Source organism: Nicotiana tomentosiformis, chromosome 6 (genome assembly GCF_000390325.3).
Source record: "Nicotiana tomentosiformis chromosome 6, ASM39032v3, whole genome shotgun sequence".
NCBI classification, from domain to species: Eukaryota; Viridiplantae; Streptophyta; class Magnoliopsida; order Solanales; family Solanaceae; genus Nicotiana; species Nicotiana tomentosiformis.
The window spans coordinates 60,072,424-60,092,495 of record NC_090817.1 but is presented as its reverse complement, the minus strand read 5'-3'; the positions used below and the strand labels follow the sequence as shown (position 1 = coordinate 60,092,495).

Genomic DNA, 20,072 nt, shown 5'->3' with positions numbered 1-20,072 from the left:
TTAATGTTGATGGCAAAACAAAAGACAATCCAAAGGCACGTGAAGATATGGTAAACTATTGCGATCGACCGCAATTGGCAAAGAATCCTATTGATGGAACCTATCCCAAAGTTGCATATACAATAGAGAAGAATAAAAAAATTGCCTTGTTCAATTGGTTGGAAAATGTGAAGTTTCCAGATGGGTATGTTTCAAATTTGAGTCGATGCCTAGACACAAACAAGTATAAATTATTTGGTATAAAAAGTCTTGATTGCCATGTGTTCATGCAACGATTAATGCCTATTGCCTTTCGTGAGCTACTTCTTAGTAACGTGTGGCAAGCACTTACGGAATTGAGCTTATTGTTTAAGGATCTCACCTCGACTGTTCTTCGAGTGGTGGATATGGAGAGATTAAAGGCAGACATCCCACAGATCTTGTGTAAGTTAGAGCATATATTTCCTCCTGGACTCTTTAACTCAATGGAACATGTGCCTGTACACCTGCCATATAAAGCAAGAATTGTTGGACCTGTACAATATAGATGGATGTATTCTTTTGAGAGGTTATGAACTTTTTATGCTCTTATTATGACAAGTATGCTACACATGACTTTATGAATTTAATGGTCTATCCATTTACTTGTATAGGTACCTTTAACTCTTAAAAAGAATGATAGGGAATAAAGCTAGTGTCGAGGGTTCAATTTGTGAAGCATACTTGATGATGGAATCAACACAATTATTTTCTCATTATTTTGAACCTCATGTCATGACACGTAATCATAATGTGGCCCGTAATGATGATGGTGGTGTTATAGAAGATCTTGAAGGAAATTTATCAATATTCACCCATCCAGGCTGACTATGGGGAGAAGAAAAAAAGAGAAGTTTGTCCCTCGAAGAAATCAAGGCAGCCCAAACTTATATTCTACTAAATTGTGTAGAGGTTGAGCCGTTTGTAAGGTATCATTTTTTAATAATTATAAATATATCCATATATTTTGAGTCAGTAATTAACTTATTTTGTTGCAATGAAGTATGTACATATAACGGTTGCAAGAAGAATTCCCCAATCTATTTCAGGATCAAATAAATGAGAGTCTCGAAACGTGTTTTGCTATATGGTTCAAGGAATATGTAAGACTATAAAAATTATTATCTTTTAAGCAATTATGTACTTGAATTGGCTTGTTATATTTAACTAAGTCTTATAATTTTATTGAAATAGATTCGATGCAACCACATTGAGAACCAATTCTTGTGTAGTCTTGCTCATTGACCATTAATAAGCGCAAAATGTTATCCGGTGTATTTTGTTAACGGATACAAATTTCACACGGAATGTCATGGTAGTGCAAGATCAACAATTAATAGTGGAGTTTGTATCTCGGATCCAAATGTTGGTGACTATTATGGACGGATACAAGAGATTATACAATTGGAATACTGCGAAGAACCTTTAAAGCAAACTGTGTTATTCAAGTGTGAATGGTTTGATCCAACTGTGAATGTTGGTGTCAAGGAGCATAACCAATACAAATTAGTTGATGTGAACCATCGCTGTCATTTTAGAAAGTACGAACCTTTTATTCTTGCGATGCAAGCAACTCAAGTGTGTTATGTGCCTTATCCTAGCACGAAAAAGGACACTAATGATTGGGTAGCTGTTTTGAAAGATAAACCTCGAGATGTTATTGAACTTTCTGATGAGGCAATAACATCAACTCCAGAACCGAATCTTCCATTCCAAGTTGAAGAAGTTGAAGTCCATTTGATAGATATGAATTTCACCACTGATGAGAATATAATCTTACATGATCCAAATGGGGATGTAATTAAAATGGTTGAACCCATTGATGATGGACTATTGATAGAGCATCAAGAGTTCGAAGAAGAATCTTCAGAAGACGAGTATGAAACTGAGGATGAAAATGAGGAGGATGATGAGGAAGAGTTTGAAGAAGAAACAGATGATGACTAGTGTGTTGAAAAAAAGACACTACTATATTTTTATTGAGTTTTATTTTTCTAGTAATCTGTATGGTATGTTATAAGTCATGTATCTATTTTGTAGTATAATCTATAGAGAATTAAATCGAATACCACGTTTGTAGTAATTTAAATGGTATAGTACTCTTCTAGCTTACGTTGTATTGTGCCTCTTTTTACATTAGTCTGACTCTTTTTTTGTAGCAGTAGAATAATATTTATTATCAACTTAATAGTGTTACCTGATTAATCTGTCTAAATTCAGAATTAATTGGAGCCAAGATCATTATATTTTGGTCTAAAGAAGTTATCAAATTCAATAATTCAGCGAGTAGTTCAAGCATTGGATAGATCAAGTATTTTTTATATTGTGTTATGTCTCTTTGTATCAATTTAATAATTGTGTCTTTCTGATATTGTCTTTAGCAGAATATTTTATTTTGAAGCTTCATATGCCATATGTTATTTAGATATGCATTGTTTCATAGCCTTCTTTTATTTATTTATTTTGTAGATATGCCTCGAAGTAGAGGTAGAGGTAGAGGTAGCGCAGGCCGTGTAGGTAAATCTTCAGTTAAGGATAATTTTGCTACTCGTGAAAATATGTCTAATGTTCCCATTCCCACAATCAATCCTCAACAAGGTGGTACGAGTTCCTCGGGTGGACCAGATCACATCAATCAAGTTCAAACATTAGGTCTTATTAGTACGCTACCTATTCAAACATCAAGCCATGGTAGTACCCTAACTATTAATTTGGAACCATCTCCAAATACCCCTAATCAGAGCAACATAATAGGCGAGGGTACATCTTCTCAAAGCAACATAATAGCCGAAACTGAGTGTAGCAGTACTCGCAGGCCGCAGACGCTTCTTACTATTTCTCCTACAGGGTTAGTCCATACTTGTACTATTACTTTTGGTATATTTTTATTAATATATGGTATGCCTTTAAATAATGTCTTCTAATTTGTTCAGGTTAGAGCCTTTATTTGAATGCTCTAAGTATATAACTAAGTCTTTCAAGCATGAACTTGATCCTAATGGAGTCAACTGGAAAAGCGTCTCAAATGAGATAAAAAAAATTTATTTTGGAGAATTCAAGGTATAATCCATCACAATTGGATTTAGAAAGTATATTAACTTTTATAGGTAACTTATTAATATTATTACTTTATAAAATTATTTCAGAAAACATTCTATTGGGATTTTTCAATTGATAGTGCGGTGCGGATCCAATGGGAGCGTATGGCAGCAAAAAGATACAGTGAATTTTTTAGCAAACTAAAATCAAATGGGGTGCAACCGGACTCTATTCCAAATAATGTGTGGGAAAGTTGATTTAGACTTTGGAAAGATCCTAAGTGTGTTGAAAAGTCAGAGATAAATGTAAAAAATTATTGTGCTGGGAGCAGAGTTGCCACTGGAACTCACACAGGTGGCTCTATCAGTATTGGGGAGCATCGCAAGAGACTTGTAAGTGGATATAAAATATCTGAAAATCTCATTTAAGTTTGCACTAATTCGAATCTGAAAATCTTATTTAAGTTCGGTAAGTTATGAGTTGTGGATTGTCTCTTGTTCTGTTTTTAATATACTGTGCTTGAAATTATTGTTTGAGAATTTCTTTTCAAAAATTTGGGTTGTCAATATGTGCCGAAATTGTAGTTAGCAGTTGGATAAAGGGATTTTAGGTGTTGATTTCTTTCTTGCTAGCTGTTGAGCTTTCTGTTTACAAGAGTGCCACCTTTCTTGTAAATTGTTGAATGATTGAATTGTGACTTGATTCCTTGCAAAACCGTGGATTCTGTTGAGATGCTAGTTATGGATTATAATGATTCATGATTTAGGTAGCCTAAGTTCCTTTGGAGTTGGAGAAAGTAGTCTGTATTGGTTTTGCTTAAACTGGTACTCCAGTTGCATGCTGTCCTTCTTACATTCTCTTTTAGGCTTCATGTCCTTGAGAGTTAGTAATTAAGTTATTTGTAACTTAGCACCTGCTTGGACGAACAACTTAGGCCATGAGTAACCAGATAATACATATGGTATTAAAGACTGCAAAGAGTGTATTAGTGTGATGCATAGGACTTATGCTTCAGTACTAGATTGACGTTGTACTGCTGAAAGTACTGGGATGGTATACTGTTTGGTGCTTGTTATTGTTAGAAAAAATTGGGATGGAATTATTAGTAGGATGCATAGGACTTTCTGAAGTGGAATTACTGTAGTCACGGCGAGTTACATTTATGTAACCATTTTTTAAATGAAAATCCTATACTCTTCCTCTTTACACATTCTAAAATCTGCTTCTGCCCATATATAAGTTTCAGGCAAATGTTTCACACTTGTTTAGCTTCATGTGCTAGGCTACCCTTTATAGTAAGTATGCAACATTGGAACATATTATTTTTATAAGTCTATGGGATGCAATGCTAGGTGAATATGTTGTTCAGTCTTCACATAATCTTTACCTTTTTGAATATGTTGTTCTCTGTATTTGTATTGTCTGAAATGATCATTAAGGTTCCTTTTATTGAGGTTCAAAGGTAATACTTACTAACTTTTTTCTTTCAGCAGTATACTGCTAAAAGTGCTGGGATGGTATACTGTATTGTTATTTTTGAATCTTTACCTTTTTGAATATGTTGTTCTACTGGAATGTGCTTGAGGCAATCTAGTTTGAACTTTCCTTGAGCCACATCTACTTAATCTTCTGAATCTAGTTGCAGAATTGAACTAATAAATCAGAATACTACTCTAACTAGTCACAATCTGATCCTGATGAATCAGAATCTAGCTCTGTAGACCAGCATGAGTTGTGGATTTTAAAGGGGTTGGTTTTCTTGGTGTTTCAACAGTATGCATATCAGTTTTGAGCATTTGCCTTTGTTGCTCTATCTTCTTAATTGAATAACTTTTGTATAAGCTGTTAAAAATGGTCGAGATCCAACACCAAGTGATTTGCATTTGCACGTCCATACACATGGTAATGATGGAAAATCGTTTGTTACTGAGAAATCCCGAATCATACATATAAGATAACTTTTTAAATAATTTTATTGACTTTACTTTCATATATATTTTTTATTTTGTAAATTGAATGCTCAATATTATTTAGTCTTTTTATTTCACTAATTATTAATTCTTCTACAGGAAAAATATCATGAGATATTACAATAACAAACACAAACTCAATCTGATATTGATCAGTGTAAAGCATATTATCAAGCCGCGGGAGGAGAAAAGAAAAGAAGAGTATATGGTCTTGGATCTCAAGCAAAATGCTACTACGGGCCAAATTTTCATGGCTCTTTTGGATCTGATGCTACATCGTCAGTAACACCTCCAAATGCTCAATCAATACCGACAAGGAATCTGGATGAGTTAGTGATACGATTGATTCCTGCACGGACAGATCATACAGTTCATATAATCGTTGAGCGGGTACGCGAATTAGTTTTCTTACCCTCGCATCAGCCAAATACTGATCTTACCAATCACCCATTAGATGTGGCACCTACAGTTCCTACATCTTCTACTGCTGCTAACATTGATGAGGTTCATGCATTGGGTTCTGATGATGACCGTAACTCTCCAGCCTCGCATAGTTAGCCTACTTTATTTGGACTTTAGTGTTGGTCCTTGTGGACTTTTTGTACTTAACATATTGTTATATGCATTATGCTATATATTTTGGACCTTGTTGAATATATTCTTAATTTATATTAATATCAGTGACTTTTTATTAAGTGTATTTAATAGCTTTTACGTAATATGCTTGAACAAAGTACATTTAAAATAATAAATAAAAAGAATTTTAAAAAATCAGTAATATATTAAAAATAAATTAGCGACGGATACTTTTTGTAGCTAAAATTATCGCGTAAAATTAAATCTTGCGACGAATTAGCGACGAAAGGTTTTTGTTGCAAAAAGCAGGGAGAATTAGCTATAACACGTCTAGCGGCGGACGATTTCGTCGCTATTAGAACAAACGGCGAATTTTGTTATATATTGCAGCGACGAAAGGCGTCAAAATAGCGACAGAAACAAGCAATATAGCGACGATTATTTCCCTTACCGTCGCTAAGATAGTGTGTTTCACCAGAATTAGTATTGAAAAATTACTATTATTCTTAGCCCCACGGTAGGCGCCAAACTGTTTACCCTAAAGTTCGAGTAACAATTAAACTTATTTAGTGGTTTTAAGGATACGTGATTTAATCCAATACTAATTGATAAACAAGGAATTGAATAGATAATCTGAATAATAAAATAAATCAAACGAGTATTATAGCAGAGCTTTCGACCTCGATTCGAGATGGTCTCGAGGTTGGAGAAGGAGAACAGTAAAGAACAGAAAACTAAACAATGATGAGCAGTAGTAGATAGTAAGTAAAATAAAGAGCAATGTTTTTTGTATATGTTTCTCACTGAATCCCCTTACAAATGAATGAGGTTCCTCTTTATATAGTAGAAGAATTCTAAATAAGGTACATTTCTTATAACGGAAATAAATCCCATGACTGTTCCGGGATTTCCGCCGAGATCTTCAGTCGGTTACTAATATTTCGTCATTCCGTTATTACGCCTTACTCGAAGTTGGTCATGCTCGGTCTCGATCTTCAGCGAGCACTTCGATCTTCATGCTCCATACTCTGCCATTAAACTCGAGCTTGGTCTATTACGAGCTTACTCTCGAGGCGGCTTCTCGTGCCTATGAAATCTGACATGCCCGATTTCGACCGTATACACTGACCTAATTAAGCTACATGTTATGGCTTTTTAATTTCTTGTCTGCAGCAGAACTCAGACGGAACCAGCGGCACTCAGTGGTACTCCGGGGGCGGTAGCAAGGTAAAGCACATTTCTCTCTCTTTTACCATTTTTTAATTCTATTTTCTCTCTTTTTCTATCTTAACCTAGCCTATGGTTTCTCTTCTTTTTTTAAACCTTAGCTAAGCTACATTTTTATGCATTTTTCATTCTTGGAGGAGGCGAAACTTACGCGGGACTAGCAGCCCTCCGTAGGGTAGTGAAGGTAAGTAAATTTAATTAATGATAAGTAAAATTTCAAAATAGAACCTTTGAAAGAATATAAATTATTTCAATAATTAATTTTTTAACATTTAATTCAAGATTTTCGACGAATCGGCCGACAACTTCAAAAATTATTTTTAAAATTTTGACTAAATCTGTCAGAAAATTTAAATATTATTTTTTAATTCCAGATTTAAATATAAGTATTCTGACAATAGACGTCGAAATGTTCTAAAAAGTTTGGTCAGAAATATCTGTTAAACTTTGTCGTTTTTCATTTTCAGTTTTTCGATTGCTTTTGTCAGAAATCTCCAATTGAATCCGTCAAAAATGTTATTCCGACCAACGGATTTGCGATCGATCGAGTTTCGTCAGAAATTATCTATTTTCGACCGGATTCCGATAGTCAGAAATTAGCAAATTCATGGTAGTAGGCCATCATCTACTACTTCTGTAAAAAAGTTACTGCAGAAACTTATTTGCGCCAAAATATATTAATTTATAATGTTTGACTGAGATATAGGAAACCCGTCATTTGTTACCAATTCAAAAGGAACCGCACTGCAGCTTCCAAGTGAAAGGATATAGTAAAATACTAATTACGCAGTAAAAGTTTAGGAAAGAAATAAAAAATGAGCAGAAAGTGTAAACAATAATTCATAACAAATATGAACGTATGATTAGGAGAAAATAAATTTGGAAAACATGCACCTAATCTCATGGATTTTTCTAATAAGGTCAGTAATACTAATCGAGCAGCCGCAGCCAGCTTAATTTTCCACTTAGATATGTCGTCAAATTTAAGTGGGGATCAACTTGTCCCTCTCAAACTTGTCTTTCAATTAAGACAAAATCCTTCAATTCCAAGTACACGCAACTCAATTATTAATTACAATATTCTTATGATTAGTTATTTAATTAGTGTTAATTATTCAGGGTTAGGATTAAATTAATGAAGCTGATATTCAGGGACCATGCATCATTGCCTTTCTTCTTCCCACTCGTGGGCACGACTCTTTTGCCAGATTTTTATTGAATATCAAGATTTTTAAAGAGCTTCTTCTGCAGATGTCCACTCGACACGTGTAACTCATAAAAAATTTAAATTATTGTCAAAGTAAATAAAGTAGTAAGCAGCAGACAGAACAGGAGACACCATGTCCTCTTGCCATCAACAAATCCTTTCTTTTTATATTTAAAAGAGATGTTAGTGAACTGTTACTTCCGTTCCATTTTAATTAAATTTTTTTAAAATATATTCACAAATATTAAGAAATTTACCTTTTATTATTAATTAATAATAAAATTGACTGTATTAACTTTAATTGTTCATTGGAAGTACAATAAATACTCTATTCCATGGCAAGGGCGGAGCTAGACTGGACAGAATGGGTTCGGCCGAATCCAATAGCTTTGGTTCAAATTTTGTATTTGATTTTAAAAAAATCATTGAATATTTATAAAGTTACTAATTTAGAACTCAGTAACTTAAAAAGATTAGAATCTCGAACACATAAACTTGAAATTCTGATTCCGCCTCTGTGTCAAGGACAACTTTAAAAAAATAAAAGTTAATTATTCTTAATATCCGAAAAAATCAAATATTATGAATCACGAAAAAATATAAAAAATTATTTAAAGTTGATCGGAGAAAGTAACTTTTTTGGGGGAAACATCTTCAAGACACGCATTAGTGATTTATAATTAAGTAATTGGGATTCCAAGGAGTTGCTCTTTGCTCTCACTTTCTGAGCCTTTTTGGAGTCCTTTTCGAAGATATTAAGTAATGATGTCTCTCCGCAACATAGTTATTAGCAGCGCTCCTCTCATCATGTCTTTGCTTCATTCTCACGTTTTATTGGAATTTATGTATATATCCACCATCATCCTTCCACATTCTCTTTCTCCTTTTTAATATTTTTGTTTTTATTTATTAATTGCCTTCAAAATTGAGTAACAATTAAATTTATATTATGGTTTTAAGGATATGTGATTTAAACCAGCATCAATTGATAAACAACGAATTAAATAGATAAACTGGACAGTAAAATAAATCAAACCGGTCTGCGCACAATACCTCGACCTTGATTCGAGATAGTCTCGAGGTTAGTTAATAAGAACAGCTGAGGATGGAACAAGCAGTGATGAACAGTAAGTAAGACAAAGAAAGTAGCATATATGTATATTTTTATCAGTGAATCATGTGTCTTTACAAGCGAATGAGATCCCTCTTTATATAATAGAAGAATCCTAAATAAGGTACAACTCTAATAACGGAAGTAGATCCCATGATTGGCGTTAATAACCGCTTTGATTTGATCTGTTCCGAGATTTTCGCCCTGACTTTCGACCGGCCACTAATATCTCATCATTCCGTTATTACGCTTACTCGAAGTCAATCATGCTCGATCTCGATTACTGATAGCTTCGATCTCAATGGACACTTCGATCTCCAGGTGTGATTCTATCTTCGAGCTCGAGCCTGATCTGTTATAAGATTACCCTCGAGGCAACTCCCCTGCCAACGAAATCGAGTATGCCCGATTTCGACCGTATACAGATAGTCCCCTTATTTTTTGGAGTGTAATGAGAAGAAACGAATTTGAGACTTTGATTTAGTACCTCGATCAATTATGACGTCAACATCGTGATGTAAGCGACAGAAGCGATTGAAGCATCGCGTCTGCGCAGTTCCCAAGGTCATTAATTAACGCTAGTTGATGGTCGGCCACTAGTGCTTTGAAATCGCCAAAGTGGCTATTATAAATAGACCACCTTCATAATCTTGTTGAACTTCATCTAATCTTCAAAAGCTCTTCTATTCTCTTCAAATCCATCAACTTTGTTGGTTTTCGTTTGCCAATCTTTTGTTAAAACGCAAATTCCGCCTTTTCCTTCCTTAAATCTCATATAGCAATGGCAAAAACATCAAAGACCGTTCCTCAAGAAGAAAAGGCCTCCTCGTCGCGGCCGGTCGGTGGCAAAACACCGGTGGAGCCACGTATCGAAGAGTGCATCCTCGGGCCATGTGAACTTACTTCCAACTTTAAAGTCAAAAAACCCTCTCCGGTTCCTGGCCGATGCGAGCCCATGTCTAGATATATCTGTTCGATATCCGAAGGCGATCTCGAGCAAGTGAAAAAGGACTGCCGCTGGGAGAATAAAGAGGTGGTGATTCCTACCCGCGAAGAAGATATCACCACTCATGTGAAAGGGTTTTTAAGTGTGTATACTTACCCTTTCACACTGGGTTCTGTCGATCCCGTCATAATCGACTTCTGCCTCCAATACCGGGTAACCCTAGACCAGATCTACCCCTCTTTTTGGCATATTGTCATTTTGCCCAAATTCTTCTCGAGCAAGATCGAGGGGTTGTCTTTCACCCTCGATCATCTCATTAGGCTATACAGCCCCCCGTCTTTATCGGGGCGGACTGATAAGGCTTCAGCGCCGGGCCACGAAGGTGCTATTCTCGAGCATAGACGAGGACAAAGACCGAGGATGGATGTGCCGGTTTGTCCGAGTCAGGACCTCCGATTTAATCCCCGCCGAGAAGATGCCATTCCCCGAAGAATGGAACATGAAGCGTAAGTAGAACTTCACCGATAACGTTTGATTACCTGTTATGTTTCCTTTACCTCTTCTCATCTATATTCTTCTTTATGGTGCAGCTTCCCCCTGGTTTCCTGGTGCAGTCCCGGACCTTGCAGGTTGGGTTCGACAACTGGTTTCAACCTCCTCGTATGATGAGCGCTCGTGGCGCGATTTGGCCAAGGGTCGATGGGAGGCCAAAAATCATGGTAAGTTCCCATGTACATGTTTGATGATTTCCTGTGAAATACTTCTTTTTAACTTGATTTCTTCTTATACAGGTCTTGGAGATAATATCGTCATGAGGCAGCCTCCTCTCGGGGAAGAGGAGGCCCCGAAGACGACCAAAGACAAGAAAAGGAGAAGGGCCTCGACTCCAGATACCCCAAAGCCCAAGAAAAGTAGGGCTCGAAATTCGAAGACTGATCCCTTCATTCTGTCTACCGATGTAGCCCAAATGCTACGAGATGAGGACGAGGAGGGAGATGATGTCGAGTGCCTACTGGTGGCTCAGAAGAGGGAAAGCGTCGAAGCTTCGATAACTGTTGAGCCGGTGACGGTCGAGGAGGTTCAGCCGTAGATCGAGGTGATCTCGAGGGAAGGTCCGAACAGAGTCCCTGAGTCATCGGTTATTGATGACGCCTCCTTCCGTGATGAGCAACCGGCGGGTGTGCCCAAAGAGTCTAGTTCTAAGGCCCTTCAAAGAGAAGAGAATGCCCCGAGTGACTCGCTCGGAGCAATTAATATCGATGATTCGCCGCCCGATCCCACATTCTCCGAGGGGCAATTGTGGGATGCCCGGTCCTTGGGAACCCCTGAAGTGGGGACGGCCCCGAAGGGGACAATATTTTTCGTGGTTGCTTCACAGGGGTCGATGATGTTTCCGACCTTGACGCATCACTCATTTTTTATGAGGCTCAGCAGCTTCTGAACCAAGTGAGTTTTAGCCCATGCTACAATGCTTGTGTTTGTTCTTATTTCTCTAAGTTTGATTTTCTTTCTTTCTATACAAGCTACAACGCTCCATCGAGAAGCGTCTTCCAAGTATCGAGCTGAGCTGGCCCTATGTGAGGCTGATCTCAAAAAGCTTACGGAGGAGAGAAACTCCCTCAAACTCCTCTATGTGAAAAAAGAAGATGAGATCGTGAGCATTCGAGCCGAGCTTACAAGAGCTCATCGAGGTCAGACCGAACTCATTAAACGGGTAATGTAAATTTTTGGGAGCATGTTATGTATTGACTTGATATTGGCAACTAACACTTTGATCTTGCAGGTTCAGCAGAAGGCCGAATTGATTGAGCAGCTTCGTAAGGAAGCCAAGATGAAAGAGGCAGAGACTTTGGGGTGGAAGAAAAACATGGACCGTCTCACCTCGGAGAAAGAAATGGTTCGGGCCCAATTGTCTTCGGTTGAGTGTCAAATCCAAAGTGTGAAGGAGGAGAGCTTGGCCTGAGCTAAGAAGGTTGAAGAGCTCGAGACTCGGTTGGCCGCTGAGCTTGTAAGGGCCACATCCGAGGTAGAGGTGCTCGTGGCCTCTTACCGAGCTGACGCCGAAGCCGCTAACACTCGGGCAAAGGAAATTTCTGATGCTGCTGAGGTTAGATTGTCCTGTGTTGCCGAGCATGCTAGGCGCCAGTCTCGAAGAGAGACTCTTGAGGAGGTGCATGCTCGTGGCTTCGAACTCACGGCTGATATTGAAAATGCTAAGGTTTTGGAGGACGAGGCCAGAACTTTGCTTTCCGATGAGGAAGACACTACGAGTGGATCCGAGAGCGGAGATGAAGATGAAGCTCCCGAGGTGGACTAGGCACTTAGGATTTTTTCTCCTTTTTTTGTGTAAGACCCTGAGTGGTTTTTGTAAATACTTTGCATATATGGAAGATTTCTTTTCTTTCCGTTTCGTTGATTTCTGATTTATGATAGATTCTGTTTTGCCTTTGCCTTCTGAAAACTTTGTTGCAATCGGGTTGTTGTAGCCTCTATAGTCGAGTGAGCAATAGCTCAAACTCAGAGTAGAACAAACCCTTAGGTTTTTTAGTAAAGCGAGGGCGAGTCCCCGAGCTTAACAATATGTTCGGGATTTTAATTTCGTATGGCTTGATCAAATTCGTAAATGTACTGCTTTTATAGCCGAGTTCGAGTAAGTTTCGAACTCACAGTAACAGACCCCTTAAGGTTTTATGATGAATCCTCAAGCTATATTTTATTTGAGCTCGGAATAGTGGAACCCTTAGGTCCGAATTGAGTGAGAACAAAATCTCGAACTCTAAGTGTATTGGCCCTTAGGCTCTTTAGATTGGGCCGACATGGCCTCTAAAAGATGGCTATTTTTTACCTTTTTCGGCTTAGAAGACTTAGTAAAAAAAAAATCTTTATCTCTTAACACGTATTCTTTACCCATTGGATTTTTTGAGGGTTCGATGTCGATTGAAACCCCTTTGCTTTTTGTGCCTTAGCACGTTTGTGTTAAGATAATTTGGTACCTCTTAAGGTTTTTCGAGGGCTGATTTTATCGAGGCCCTTTTGATTACATACCGAGGGTAGCCTTTTTTTAACCAGGTTTTCAAAGAATTCGAAGGCCTATTTTTATTGCGGAATTCGGACGTCTTCGAGCCGCTTTAATTTGGCTGTAGCCTTTGGGTATGCATCTTGGGCTTATTTCCTAATAATACTTCGAACTTGTTCGAAATATTAGTCCCCGAGAATGATGGCCTTGACTGTAGATTGAGGAGTGCCTCTTTGAGGTCTTATGAATTTGAGTTTAGATTACTCAAATATGTCAATCGTCAACGACAGTCCCCGAGTGTACGAGGTATATTTGCACTTGGCCCTTGAGCCATTTCTCACAAAATCATAAGTATGGAGCTTGTAAAGTAGAAAATTTTCTTTAAGACACAAGATGTTTGATATAAAAATGATGCTTCTTTGTATAATTTATACATGAGTACATGTTTTTTCATCGGGGCTCGACTAATCTATACGGACACAGTTCATTCGACTGTTTGGCACATTACAAAGTTTCTCTATCGAGTCCCTTTGACACGAAGTATTTTCCTCGAAAGTATAACATCCGAGGGTGATGCCCCCAGTATTCGAGGTTAATTGTAAAGAAGCCTTAGATACTGTTGAATGGTCCTCAGATAGCACATAATTGTTGCCTCATTAAAAACCTCGTCAAAAAATCCCACTTGGGACAAAATCGATCAAAGGGAAAAAGAGTGCAACGCGTGCTTTAAAACCCAAGGTCTCGATATCTTTGATCGATCATCTGCAATGAGTTAGTGTCGAATATATAAATGAAAAAAGAGGAATAAAGTCATACCTTAGCAATAATACCGTTTGATAAGCGATATGTTCCAATTATTTGGCAGTTGTTCGCCGTTCATCGTGCCGAGCTTATAAGATCCCTTTTCGACGATGTCGAGGACTTGGTAGGGTCCTTCCCAATTTGGGCCGAGCTTTCCTTCATTAGGATCTCGAGTGTTGATGGTGACTTTCCTCAGGACTAAGTCCCCGACTCTGAAGTGGCGAAGGTTGGTTCTCTTATTGTAGTATCTTTCAATTCGTTGCTTTTGTGCAGCCATTCGAACGAGTGCGGCTTCTCATTTTTCATCCAATAACTCGAGGCTAGTATTCGAAACCTGGCACTGGGTTCCCCAAATTCTACTGGAATCAAGGCTTTGGAGCCACATACTAAGGAGAACGGGGTTGCCCCCGTACAGGACTTTAACGTTGTTCGATATGCCCAAAGGACTTCGGGTAGAATTTCTCTCCATTTCCCCTTAGCGTCGTTCAACCTTTTCTTTAGGTTTTGGATAATAGTCTTGTTCGTCTACTCGACCTGTCCGTTCCCACTATCCTTTTTAATTTGTGGTCTTCGAGGAATTTCGTTACTTTGCTACCGATAAATTATTTTCCATTTTCACACACTATTTCGGCAGGTATCCCAAATCGACATACGATGTGATCCCAGATGAAGTCTATAACCTCTTTCTCTCTCACTTTCGCGAACGCATGTGCTTCAACCCTTTTAGAGAAATAGTCAGTCATAAATAAAATGAACTTAGCTTTACCTGGAGCCGATGGTAAAGGACCGACGATATCCATCCCCCATTTCATGAATGTCCATGGGGATAGGACTGAATGGAGTTGTTCTCCGAGCTGATGGATCATCGGTGCAAACCTTTGACATTTATCACATTTTCGAACAAACTTCTTAATGTCTTTTTCCATGTTATTCCAGTAGTATCCTCCTGCTCTAATGATTTTGTGAATCAGTGATTCGGCGCCGGAGTGGTTCCCACAAGTGCCTTCGTGGACCTCTCGTAAAACATAATCAGTGTCTTCTGGTCCTAAGAATACTGCCAATGGTCCATCGAATGTCCTTCTGTATAATGTTCCATCTTCAGCCAATGTGAATCGAGCGGCTTTGGTTCGTAGGGCCCTCGACTCTTTAGGATCCGATGGGAGCTTTCCGTTCTTCAAGTATTCAATATATTTATTCCTCCAATCCTAGGTTAAGCTTGTAGAATTTATCTCGGCATGACCTTCCTCGATCACGGATCTCGAGAGTTGAACTATGGTCTCCAAACTGATCTCATCTTCCTTGACCGATGACCCTAAATTTGCAAGTGCATCGGCCTCACTGTTTTGTTCTCGAGGCACATGCTGTAAAGTCCATTCCTTGAAACGGTGCAAGGTTACTTGCAGCTTGTCCAAATATCTTTGCATTCTATCCTCTCGAACTTCGAAGGTTATGTTTACTTGGTTCACCACCAGTAAAGTGTCACACTTGGCTTCAATGACTTCCGCTCCCAAGCTTTTAGCTAGCTCGAGACCTGCAATCATGACCTCATACTCGGCCTCATTGTTAGTCAACCTAAAAGTTTTGATAGATTGCCTAATAGTACTACCCGTGGACGGCTTCAAAATGATGCCTAGCCTGGACCCCTTCACATTCAAAGCACCGTCTGTGAAAAGGGTCCATACCCCTGATGATGTACCTGATTTTAACAAAAGTTCCTTTTCGACTTCAGGTATTAGGATCGGCGTGAAATCGGCCACGAAGTCCGCTAAAATTTGAGACTTGATGGATGTCCGAGATTGATATTCGATATCGTACCCACTGATTTTGATGGCCCATTTGGCCAATCGGCCCGATAGTTCGAGCTTGTGCAAAATATTACGAAGTGGGTAAGTGGTTAATAGGCATATGGGGTGACATTGAAAGTATGGTCTTAACTTTCTAGAGGCGCTTATCAGTGCAAGTGCCAATTTCTCCAAATGTGGATATCTAGTTTCTGCTTCTCCTAAGGTTCGACTTACATAAAAAACGGGAAATTGCGTACCTTTCTCATCTCGAACTAGGACGCCACTTACCGCGATTTCCGATACTGCCAAGTATAAGTAAAGTTTCTCATATGCATTTGGAGTGTGAAGCAGTGGTAGGCTCGATAGGTACCACTTCAATTCCTCTAATTCCTGTTGTCATTCCGGGGTCCAGGCGAAATCGTTCTTCTTTTTTAGCAGAGAGAAAAATCCGTGACTACGATCCGATGGCCTCAAAATGAACCGGCCTAAGGCAGCTATCCGTCCAATCAGCCTCTGAACGACTTTTACACTGTTCACGACGGTGATGTCTTCGATGGCCTTAATTTTATCGGGGTTGATCTCCATCCCCCGATTCGATACCATGAAGCCAAGGAACTTGCCCGAACCGACCCCGAAAGCACATTTCTCGAGGTTGAGCTACATGTTCTATTTTCTTAAAATCTCGAACGTTTCCTGCAAATGAGCCAAATGGTCTTCTGTGCGCATGGACTTAACTAGCATGTCATCAATATGAACTTCCATTGATTTACCTATTTGTTCTTCAAAAATTTTATTTACTAGGCGTAGGTAAGTAGCTCCTGCATTTTTTTAGCCCGAAGGGCATTACATTATAACAATATGTTTCATACTTGGTAATAAATGAAGCCTTTTCTCGGTCCTCCGGGCTCATTTAGATTTGATTGTACCCGGAATAGGCATTGAGAAAAGTAAGGATCTCGTGGCCGGCCGTGGCATCGATCATACGATCGATGTTAGGCAGTGGTAAAGAATCTTTAGGGCACACCTTGTTTAAATCCTTATAATCTACACATATTCTAAGTTTATTCCCTTTTTAGGGACTACAACTACATTGGCTAACCATTCGGGATATTTCACCTCCCGAATGGACACTATTTTGAGAAGTTTATTTACCTCGTCCTTTATGAACGCGTGCTTTACCTCGGACTGGGATCTTCTCTTTTGCTTTACCGGTTTGAACCTAGGGTCCAGGCTGAGCCGATGTGTCATTATCTCCGGTGGGATCCCTGTCATGTCTAAATGGGACCAAGCAAAATAATCTATGTTATCAATAAGAAATTGAATAAGCGTTTTCCTGAGTTCGGGGGTTAATCTCGTTCCCAGGTATACCTTTCGCTCGGGTAGGTACTCGATCAATATAATTTGTTCAAGCTCTTCGACCGTTGATTTGGTGGCGTCAGAATCTTTGGGAACAATAAAAGTTCGAGGGGTCAGAAAATCCTCCTCTTCTTCTTCTATCTCCTGCTTCCCTGATTCGGTCGAGGCCGGTGACTTTGATTACTATTTGACTTCCTGTTTACTTTTGATGCTCGACCTTTCCGAGGTTGATAGTGTTGATACCAGTGTTACCTCATCGACCGCAAACATTTCCTTTGCAGCATGCTGCTCCCCGTATACTATTTTTACATCGGCCGACGTCGGGAATTTCATTATTTGGTGGAGAGTCGAAGGGACTGCCCTCATATTGTGGATCCAAGGCCTTCCGAGTAGGGCATTGTACCTCATATCGCCCTCGATTACATGGAACTTGGTATCTTGAATAGTTCCAACCACGTTCCCCGGTAGAATAATCTCTCCTTTAGTTGTTTCACTAGACATATTGAAGTCGTTTAATACCCGAGCTGCAAGCACGATTTGATTTTGTAGGCCGAGCTGCTCCACTACCCTTGATCAGATGATATTCGCCGAGATACATGGATCCACTAAAACACGCTTAACTTGAACTTTATTTAACAAGATAGAAATTACTAGAGTGTCGTTGTGGGGCTGAGAAATGCCTTCTGCTTCTTCGTCGTTTAATGATAAAGTGCCTTCGGGCACATAATCTTGGGTTCGTTTTTCCCTAGTGATTGATACCTTAGTGTGTTTGAATATGGGTCCATGTGGGGTGTCGACCCCACCGAAGATCATATGAATTATATGTTGGGGTTCCTCATGTTCATTTTTCCTATTGGCGTCCCTTTCTATGAAGTGATTCTTGGCTCGATCGCTGAGAAACTCTCAAAGATGGCCCTCATTAAATAGACGGGCTACCTCCTCCCTTAATTTCCTGCAATCCTCGGTCTTGTGATCATGCGTGCCATGATACTTGCACATCAAATTTGGGTTTCTTTGGAAGGATCGGTTTGTATGGGTCTGGGCCACCTAGTATCTTTGATCCTTCCGATTGCCGATACAATGCCGATGCATCGATGCTAAAGTTATATTCCGATAACCGAGGTACCTCTGTGGGATCAACATACTTGTCAAAACCACTTTTGCTCATAAGTCCCCAAGAATTCTGTCCTCGATCACTTCTTCGGTCGCTCTAGGTAGAATTGCGTCCTGAACCATTGTTCCTTCGATCTGTTGTATATGGTTGATATCGGTCTCTGTTAGATCTTGGCTCCCTGTTGACGTCCCTCTGGTTTTTAACTTCCAACCTGTTTGTATGTACTGAACTGGAAGGGGTTCCTAATTGGTCATCCTCGACCCTGATTTTTGATTGATATCGATTGTGCACATCTGCCCAAGTTACAGCTGGATACTCGATCAAATTTTGTTTTAACTATCGTGATGCTATCGAAATCCGCTCGTTCAACCCTTAGGTGAAAGCTTGAATGGCCCAATCATCTGTGACCGGTGGCAACTCCATGCGTTCCATTTGAAATCGGGATACGAAATCCCTCAACATTTCATTATCCCTTTGTCTTACCTTGAAAAGGCCCGATTTTCTCGTTGCGGCCTTTATGGCCCCAGCGTGTGCCTTTACGAAAGAATCTGCTAACATGGCAAATGAGTCGATGGAATTTGGTGGCAGGTTGTGATACCAAATCATTGCTCCCTTCGAAAGGGTCTCTCCGAATGTTTTCAACAGCACAGATTCGATTTCAGCATCTTCTAAATCATTACCCTTGATGGCGCATGTATATGAAGTAACATGCTCATTGGGATCAGTGGTACCATTATATTTAGGTATCTCTTGCATACGAAACTTCTTTGGAATAGGCTTCAGAGTCGCACTTAGAGGAAACAACTTTTGTAAAAACTTCTTCGAATCCATCCCTTTCAAGATTGGCGGTGCCCCCGGTATCTGGTCAACTCGAGAGTTGTATGTATCCATTTTTTTATCGTTGGCTTCGATTCTCTTCTCCCCCAATTCAATTCTTTTGGTGAGGTCCTCGAGCATTTTCATTACCGTGGGATCAGTCCCCAATTCGTTACCATTCGACCTTTCTGGTACTGGCTCGGTAAGGCGAGTAATTTCCGGCTCGACCCTATTCGGAGCTCTATGTTAATTTTGTAACTGAGCAATAACGGCTTGCTGAGCCTGAAGCATCTCGAATATCACTTGGAGACTGACTCTTTTGTCTCCCCTGCCATGTTTTCCTTGGTCACTAGATCGGCCTTCTCTGCGTATGCTCCACTCGAGACCTGCGCCTAGGTCCGCATTTAGAGCAACGTGCGAACTGACATCGACTGGGTTGGCAACCGGTGCTCCCCCGAAAGTAGCCTGTGGCACCTCAATTCCTGGAGCAATCACATTTTCGTTTTCACCGTGGAATCCGAGGCCATTATCACCGTGTGTGGATGCGTTTTGTGAGTTTGACATGTTTTAACCTGAAAGCAAAGATACATGACAAGAACAAGCGTAAAATAGTGTGTTTTACCAGAATCAGTACTGAACAATCACTATTATCCTTAGCCCCACTGTGATGATCCAAAATGACATCTTTAAATTTAATAAGTAATTCTGTGTTCAAAGACCTCAAAAAGCACCATTTATCATTTCTCGACTTGCGTGCGCAGTCCGTACAATTTTTTGGAAAGTGTTTATGTGAAAAATGGATTAAAATGGGAAATAGAGCTTTAAAACTCAACTAAGTTGACTTTGGTCAATATTTTGAGCAAACGGATCCGGATCAGTATTTTGAAAATTCCGGTAGGTCCGTATCGTGATTTGGGACTTGGGCGTATACCCGGAATCGAATTCCGAGGTCCCTAGCTCGAGATATGGAATTTTGATGAAAGCGAACGCGAGTTATGCCTCGCGAACGCGAAGGCCAGGGGAGGAACCTTCACGAACGTGAAGGAGGACTCGCGAACGCGAAAGCCACGAGCTGCTACTCATCGCGAACG

At 39.5% G+C, this 20,072-nt stretch overlaps 1 pseudogene; it reads left to right on the top strand.

Annotated features, from left to right (window-relative positions):
* Window positions 1–2,489: 2,489 nt before the first annotated feature.
* On the top strand, window positions 2,490–5,654 carry LOC104112375 (uncharacterized; annotated as a pseudogene).
* Window positions 5,655–20,072: the final 14,418 nt, after the last annotated feature.